Here is a 9,524-nt window from a genome sequence, read left to right on the forward strand (position 1 = left end):
AGCTAAACAAAATTTCAAAATTTGGCAATTGTGCTCCCCCTTAATATATCTCCTACATTATCTCCCCTTTTCTAAATTATCTCCCCCTTTTTGACACTTATGTCAAAGGGTTCTAAATAGTAATGCCATGCTTGGATAAAAATTTTTTATTTACCTGAAGGAGAATTTTGAGAGCTGCATCCCAGTTATTCAATGCAATATCTAATGATTTGTGTTGGATTGTAAGCTCTGCTGCTAGATCAACAAGTCCTTCATGTGTAGAAGTATTTGGATCCTTCTTCAGGACTGTTTCTGCATACATTTTCTCCTTGTGTAATATCTCCAAATGAATAGTGATAGAGTCTTGTATTTGCATCAGCTTTTCTTTAACAGTAGCCTCTTCTGCTGATAATGTAGCTGATTCCCTCTGAGTGTGAAGTGTTTGAGAAAATTTCTTCTCACTCTGTGTAGGATTTGAGGGTAGTTGCATACTAGAGAACTTTAGTTTTCTATCAAGGTTCAAAATTTTCTAATTTATTTCTTGTGTGAACTTGGAAAAATCACACAATTTTCTATAAAGGGAAAAGATGTTCCCTTGTAAAATATTTATATTATCCAATTTCTTGGCTAGATCAACCTGTCCCAAAATAATGTTACTGGCTATCTTTTGGTTGAATTTTCCTAGAAACTTCTTCTCTAACCATTCCATGAGTTTTACATTTGTATCATGGTCTTCATTATTCACTTGGTCAACTATATCAAATAGTTTCTCAAGGATTGGCCTGCTTGAATCTAGAGGTTGTAGGCTGAAGGCATCCATGAATATATCTTTGATCTCATTCATTGCCTACTTGTATTTGTAGTCTTTCCTCAATGACTCTTTCCTCCTTTTCTTATCCAATGCACTCTGTATTTCATTCATCTTTTCTTCAATTAGAGTGCTTGAATCATAATAGGGTATTTTAATTTCTTCATCAAGCTTAGGAATACCATAATGAATGGTCCTAGCTACCCTAGTAGAACTTGAGTTTGGTGTACTGACTTGTAAGGTTAACTTGTTAGTACTCGACCACTGAATAGATTTGGTAGGAGTTCTTATTCTTGGTAATTCAACCAAATTTTGTATTGTACACTCCTCGTTATCCTATGTTTCTTCCTTATCTTCTTCTTGCATCAGTTTTGTTGGGGGTGTATTTGTTGTCTGTACTATTGTGCCTATGACTTCCTCTATTTTTGCACTTAGCTTCTAATGAGCTTGCATGGCTATTCTTGGTAGTGATGGAGGTATTAGAAATGGGAATCCAATAGTTTGAGTTATTTGAGGTGGTTCTTATGGTGACACCTTGGCTTCTTTGAGTTTATCTACCGCCTTTTGAAGCTCATCTACACTGACCAATATGGGACTTGTACACAACTGTGCTTGAAGAGTTGTTTGGTCAAAGATCTTAGTGAGATTCTTTATAGTTAGTGGATTGATGTTTTGACTAGAGGTGTTAACAACATCCTTAATCTTTATAATTTTTGCAAGTGTGATAGTAGAGTGAGGAGGGCTAGGAGTTGATAGTTGTGTTTCTTGTACACTTTGCTACTCATTAGTACCTTTACTTTCCTCCACTTCAACCTTTTTCTCTACTTCTATATTCTCTTCTCTCCTTTTCCTTCTTTCCTCTAGTTTAGTAGCAGCTTCTTCTTTGTATTCCTCTTCAAATACATCTTCAATTTTCTTATAAAAATTCTTCCATGATGTGGTGGTTTTCTGTACAACTTCTTCAATTTTCTTTTGGAGAATGGAGAATGCCCTATACTTAGGTGTAAACCTAGTCTTACACCTTTTGACTACTTTACTTATTTTTTCCTTCATTAAATCAAGCAGTATACTTGCTAGGGTTGATTCCCTCATCTCCTTTTCCATCATTAGACAGAAATGTCATTTGTCTTCTACAACTTTAGACAATTCCTTTGGAAATTGTCCATCAAGTTCAAGAGTTGTATACTTGAACTATGCTATTAATGCATAGACTGATTCTTCTATGCTCTTCTATTCCTCTTTATTGAACTTATTGAAATCAATCTTTTTCATATCACTTAAGTCTCTATTCCTAATATTTTCACATAATATATCAACTAAAGGCTTAGGAGGATGACTTACCTTTTTAGACTAATCTTCTTCATCAATATCAGGTTGAGCCACATATATTTTCCTTTTCCTTGGCTCTTTCTGTGCCTTCTTGATTGTTTTCTCATTCTTTGTAGCTTCCTCTTTGTCTTTTTGCATGGAGGCTCTTGTTGTAGCTCTGGTTGTTGGCTTCTTAGATGTTGGTGTGGCAGCTTTCTTTGGTTTAGGCTAAGGAGCAGGAGGTGTCTTTGCCTTCCTTTTGATGACTTTGCCTTTGATGGGTGCTTCCTTGTCTTCTTCTTCCTCAGCACTCTTATCTTTGTCTTCTTGTTCTAGTTCATCTTCATCTTTCTCTTCATCACCTTCCTCTTCATCATCACTAATCTCCTCTGCTTCTCCTACTGCACCTATTTCTCCAACACCAAACTTCTTCTTTATTTTATTTACTAACTTTTCCTTCTTCTTCACTGCTATGGATATCTTGAGTTCTATAACAACTCTTGATTTGAAAGTGTCATAAGTTCCAAATGCATTTGTCCATTTCCTCTGCAAGTAATGCTGTGATGGCTGTAGAAGCTTGGTCAACATCAAGCTCATATCCCAATGGTTTAAGCCATCTTTCTCTTGGAAGGACTACTTGGATATAATTATAGTTAATATCAACAAGAAAGCATATGTCATTTACATGCTTTTCTACCAGTGAAACTAGTATCCTCATTCTTTTCTTCATTGCATTCTTGAAATCATCAAAATAGATAAACGTTTGATCATCAAAGCTATCTCTCATTTGTGCAATAAAATCAATTATTTGATCAACAATAGTTTTGTTCTGACTCTAGTTGACTTTGCCAAATGAAAGGAATTCCTTCATCACATAAAAGAACATATAAACTAGCACTGACCCAAATTTTCATTGTGCTCCCTTGGAATTTCTAATAGCTCCAAGATTTTCATTAATCTAGTGCAACATGAGCTCTGCAAGGTCATAGGTGTGGTCTTTCATTACAAGCTTATATGCCACATCCACTGCTATGCAAAGTACAATATTCATCCTACTAGATTGATAAAACCTATGTGATATGATCCTTATAGCAAAGTCTAGAAGTGGATTAGTTATGGTGTCTATGGTCATGCCTCTATTATTCTACTTTGCTCATGTGTTCTTCTCAATTGTTTTCTTTTTGTCACTTCTCAGTGTCTTGGGCCAATCTAGGGTTGGAAAACCCGTGACCCTATGAACCATTTTCTTGGTAATCTTGACTGGTCCTTGCTCTAACTAGAATGCTCCATCATGGATTCTACTAAGTATTATGTGTATCCACTCAATTTTGAATTTGATTAGAAAAACTAGGGCTTTGGTTAAACCCTTCTTCTCTATGGTAGAAAAATCATCTTTCAATATACCATTATCATAGAGTTTGTCAAAGGCATTAAAGATTTTCAAGTCTCTTATGGCTCCTATTCTGCAGTTGTAACATTTTTGCACATCCTGAACCATAAAAAAAATTTCAGGGATGGCGGATAGGGCACCAGTGGGATCATTTTTATATGCAACTTTTGGTATGGGCCTAAATGTAGGTTGTTTATCCTCATTGCTAACAAGCTGAATTTCATGGCTTTCCTTCATTTGGGTTGACTTTGAACTAGATACCATTATTTACTAAACTAGGTTTTAACATTTAAAACAAACTTCACAAACTATAAAACTTGGCACCTAAAGGAAATACCTAATTAAATGCTTAAATTACTTGGGTAGATGTTGAATCATTGCAAATTGCTGGTTGAATACTCAAAAATCATTTAGTCATGCTCCTGGTAATTGCTCTTCATTTGAATGGCTCAAAATGAATTGATTTTTTCCTTTAAGTGACTTAAAAATCTTGCATTTAATGCATTTTGTACCTGCACTGATCACTCAACATCCACTCAAAAGCTATTTTCACTCAGCATCTTCTAACTTTGTTAATAACTTGGCCACCACTTACAATTTTACTCGACTTCCATTTCTTGACTCGACATCCAAATCAATTTTACTTGGCATCATCATTCAAGTTTTGTCTTAGCATCATGTCTCATGCAAATTTATACTTTGTAGTGCTTCATCATCGTTTAGGGTTGATGTATGATACCTCCTTATATGTATTAGCCCCATAGGCTCATCTTGTGATTAGTTGGATGAGATATGATCACTTGACCTTGTGGATGAAGTGACCCTTCCATTTAATATACTTGGTCCATCCTTTTTCTACCATGTCTTCTTCATGTCTATTCTAGTGTGTTCCTCATCAACTTTTTCTTTGTCCTTATTTGCTTCAGTCTTTGGTGCCTTGGCCTTTGTTGGACAATTCATGCTAACATGTCTAGTTTTCAAGCAACTGAAGCAAGTGGTTTGGTTCAACCATCTTTCCTTGAAATGTGTTCTTATGCAATTCTGGGGTATGTGACCATATTCTTGAAAATAGTGATAGCTTTTCCTTGTATCATAATCCCAATTGTAATGGTGTACATAGTTGTTCCTCCTTACATGTTGATTTGGTGTCCACATAGGCTTTGATCTGCATTCAAAGGCTCTGTGTCCATACTTCTTACAATTATGGCAGTTTCCATCAAATCTTTGTGTCCTTGTGACTTTAGACCTATAGTCTTGTGTCATATGTCCTTGCATGTTGCACTTGTGATAGTAACCCTTGCTTTTGGGTGTGTTTGGCTTATTGATCCTTCTACTCCTGCAAATATTAGCAATATGCCCATTTTTATTACAGTAATGACAAGTGGGTTTAGACTCCTTACCTTTGTCACTTCTTCACTCAACACTCTTTGATGATTCCCCGACTTTAGTGCTATTGTATCCAAGTCCTAATGTATCATGGGCTAATCTTGGGGATTTCAGCAACTATTCAAAGTACTTGATAGCTTCACTTGACTTGTTGAGATTCTCTACTATTTCTTTTTCTCTATTCAATTCATTCCGTAGTTGTTCATTCTGCATCCTCAAAGTAGAGATCTCAATATCTTTCACATTAAGTTCATGATGAAGATTCATCAGTTGGGCAAGTGTTTCTATCTGCATGTTTGAGAACCTTGTTAATTCAGTACATTTTTCTTCAAGTCTATTTGCAAGATTCCTTTTATCATCTTCCATCATGACTCTATTCTCAACTGCTCTTTTCTTTTGTTCAGTGATTTCACATATCATCGTGGCCTATGATTCATGATCCATCTTAAGAGTTCTTATCTCTTCTATTTGAACTCTATTTTTCTCCATTAGTTTTTCTATTGCTGCATCAAATTATTTGGAATCTCCTTTGGCAAATACTTGTGTGGTGTCAATCTCCTTGTAGTGAATATCATTTTCGGCTATATCTATTTCCTTCCTTCTTTTAAGGATTTTCTTAATTCCTCTCTAGCTTCCTCTACCTTGTGCAGAGCAAGATGGACATCTATCATCTAGTTCTCAATGATCTTTCCAAGTTTGAAAACATCCATCTTCAAATCTTTTCCTCCAAGTTGTTAGGCTTCTTCTTGAGAGAACTCACCTCTAATACCAATTGTTGGAATATCTTAATGGGAAGAATGCTTCTGAGAGGGGGGGGGGTGAATCAGAAGTACTTGCATTTTAACCATTTTTAAATCCTTAATCACATATAACTAAAATTAATCCAAAAACCCTCCAAGAATAAGAAGGTAAAACTGGGGTGGGGATGATACCCACAAAATTACTGCAGCAATTGATTTCAACCAGTTCTGATGGCTTTCCCTATTAAAGGCTACAACACACTATTAAATGTGACCCTATTAAAGGATTCTACACCCTATTAGGAGTGTGGCTTGTTAGAGGACTTAAGAGCATTCAACTTAGAATGCCACCCTATCAAAGGATTTACATAAGGTTGTTAAACCTACCTAACTCAATAGGATTTCAAAATTCCTAATACAATTGTGAGAGAGTATTAAAATAATATACCTAAACTAATGCAATCTTTGATGCTAATCTTAGGCTCTTGATCTACTCTTCTATCCCTGATCTCTGCTAGATCTAATCTACTGATTGTGTTCCTTGTTCTGTTCTAATCAACTAGATGTATAAATGTTGTCCTTTACACTAAATCTTTGACACCAATGTTTTGCAATGACCTTAATAGGCTTTGCTTTTCCTTCTTCACATGATTCCTCTTTCTTCTCTTCCTCTCACTTTTTTTCAATGGTGTCAATACCCCCTTATAAATATTAGTGGTCCGTCATGCATCCTTGATTAAAATGTTCCTACTCAAACCCTTAAAATTCACCCATTGGTTGTATGAGGATCGCATAGGTGATTGTGAGGATTTGATCTTATCTCCTTGTCTTGCTATGATTCATGCATAACCATTTTTCATCTTTTTTTTTTATTGCACAAACTTTTATGTTAATCCTACATTGCTTGGCACATGAAGTAATACTGATGCTTAGCACCATCTATTCTAGATTGCTCAGCATGTACTAATTCCTGAATTACTTGGCTCGTATAGGATTACTATGTCACTCGACACCTATTGAATTCTTGCTTTGCTCAACACCTATTAGATCTTGAGTCACTTGGCATCTACTATAATGTGTTGTGCTCAGCAGCAACTGTAGTTTGTTCACCACTATCTATGAGTCGACACATAAAGAAATTCTAGCTTGGCTTCCATTGTATACTCAACATTTATAGTGAAGATGATTAAGTGTGTTGACACTCATTTGTCAGTCTTACTTATAGATTAACGGTGATCATTTTTTTTTAATTTTAGAAAAAATTAGTTAAGGCAATTTGTTCTTCTCCTTCAAAAAGTGGTACATACAAAAAATTAAAATTTTTAAAGAGTGACACTCCACTTGACAAGCATAAATTTTTTTCTAAAAATGATAATGAGGTAATTCTTTCGATGTTAGATTTTTAACATCAATATCTAGAGGATGCATTTGGTTTGATTCAATTTGGTTAAATTTTGTATAGTTTATGAAGGTTTGAAATGACATCAATCATAATTCAAACATATTCATTTTGACTAGGATAACTTGAACTCAATAAATCATAAATACAATTTTTTTTTTTTAATGGAAAGCTATCTCAGTAACTTATTTCTTAGATATTTTTCAAAAAAAATTTACCCTACTTGAGAATTTTTTCTAAAGTGTCAAAGTCAATTAATGTTCAATCATTAATAAACCTATAATTAGTTAAACTCATTTTGGAAATTCTTAATGAATATAATAATTATTGCAATTATAGTCATTTGAAAGCTTGCTCTGAGAGGCACAATTTGAAAATTATTGATTTAAAGTAGGAGATCATCTGATCCTAATTTTGAGGCTTAAAACACCATTTTTCCTTTTATTAAAGAAAATAGTAATTTTTAAAAAAAAAAAATATGTTCATACGAACATAGTGTTCATTTGAATATATTTTACATGTTCACATGAACATATGCTTTAAAAAAATGGCAATTTTACGATGAAAATAATAACTTTTGTATGTTCATGTGAACATTTATAGCACTTATGTTTGCACGTGGCTATTTATATTTATTTATGTTTGCACGAACATAAATGTAGGAAATGTTCATGGATTTCCTTAATGTTTGCATGAATAATTGAAAATTGGGTACTGGAAATTTCCATCCATTTTTATTTTTGTTTGTGCTACAAAAGTGGCACCTAGTATTGTGGGATCACCCCCAGGAAAAAAAATGCCCTAACTCACTATGGATGTGGGGCCTCAAGTCTATGATACCATCGAACGAATTTAACTTCACAAACTAAAATTTTTCTTGGCAAACACACAATACCAAGAGACAATTTTGCTTAGCATAAGAAGATGTCGATTAACAAGGAGATGGTGCAAAGTAACTTGACACACAAAGAATCCAAGTGAGCTTGACAGTAAGAGAAAATCGACACAAGAATATGTTGAGTGAACTTGATCACTGAAAGGAGGTGGAGCATGGCATAGTGGATGTCGAGTGAGCTTAGTCAACAAAAGGAAGGTGGAGCTTGATAGGCTCAACACTCAACCAACACCACAAACTGAGTTGACTCAGTCGATGAAGGAACTAATTGAACTTGGTAAGAATGATACCTTCTTGGTGGACTCGATAGAGACAACACATATTACACAAATTGAGTAAGCTATCTATAGAATTTCTATCTAAGTGTTTCCACCATTAAAAACATAGAGAGGATGACAACAAAACTTGTTAGTATGAACTTCTCAAATAAAAAATATGCAATAATGAATAGAAGGGACACAATAATGAACCAAGTACAACTAGATCAATAAGCATGCCTACTTTCTTGTTTTCTATTCAACTAGGTTAAAACTATTACAAAATTTTGGAGTGTTTAGCTTCAACTAGAAAAGTACAAATTACTTCAACTAATAATAAACTTACAACACCAAAGGCTACATACAATAACACCTAGAGCAATCACTTCTTCTTAGGACAAAACAAATAAACTTATAGAATAATGAAGAGATTCAAACACATACTATGATATGAAACCTTCCTTCTATCCTCTAAACTTAGAATATTCCTCCTTTGTTCTAATATGTTGATCTTCTTCCTTCTCTTCTCTATGCTCTACACTTCTCCTCTATCTTCTCTCGTTCTATCTTTCTCACTCTAATCGAATGAATAATATTCATTCCATTTTTCTAGCTTCAAAAATGTTTCTCTCTCTGAATTGAATGCTATCAAGTGGGTAGGTGGGCATTTGGCTCCAAGGGGAAACTAACCATGTCACATCAAATTTATGACAATCCTCTAGTTTTTTACTTTTCTTTACCGATTCTCAATCAATCAATGATAAAAAAGCACTAACTTTACCAAAAGTTGAAAGTATTAGAATAGACTTTGATTTCTCAACAATCAAGGGACACTTTAAAGTTCAGTTATAGAAGAATAGATAGCCACCCATCCAATCTTTCCCAATGTCACATAACTATTTATGACAAGAATTGGGAAAATTCATGGTGGTGATGTGGATAATTAAAATAATTTACACCATTATATCTATTATTGATGAAAGATATAGTGATTCTCTCTAAATAATAAATCTAGATTATCACCATTATTGATTAAAGATTATCACCACTAATAGTGAATAAATAATAAGGGTACTAACCCACACAAATAAATTTGCATAGACTCTACATGACAACAAGATAGAGGACATGGAAAAGGCTATGCAAGGACTTCATATAGCTTGTGGACTAGTAGAAAAATATTGCACTTTAAAATAGGAGATAAGATACAATTAGTATTAGAAGATGGGGAAATCTAGTACACTATGCCATACATTCCAATTTTATTTAAAATATGTGTAGAACAAGGTCTTTGCATAGATGACATTCTTGAAGAAAGAAATGGACATTTTTTGGGTTGTACTATGTTCTTGTAACAAGCTT

The sequence above is a fragment of the Cupressus sempervirens genome, chromosome 2 (genome assembly GCF_028749045.1).
Source record: "Cupressus sempervirens isolate cs-2001-9-10 chromosome 2, ASM2874904v1, whole genome shotgun sequence".
Lineage (NCBI taxonomy): Eukaryota > Viridiplantae > Streptophyta > Pinopsida > Cupressales > Cupressaceae > Cupressus > Cupressus sempervirens.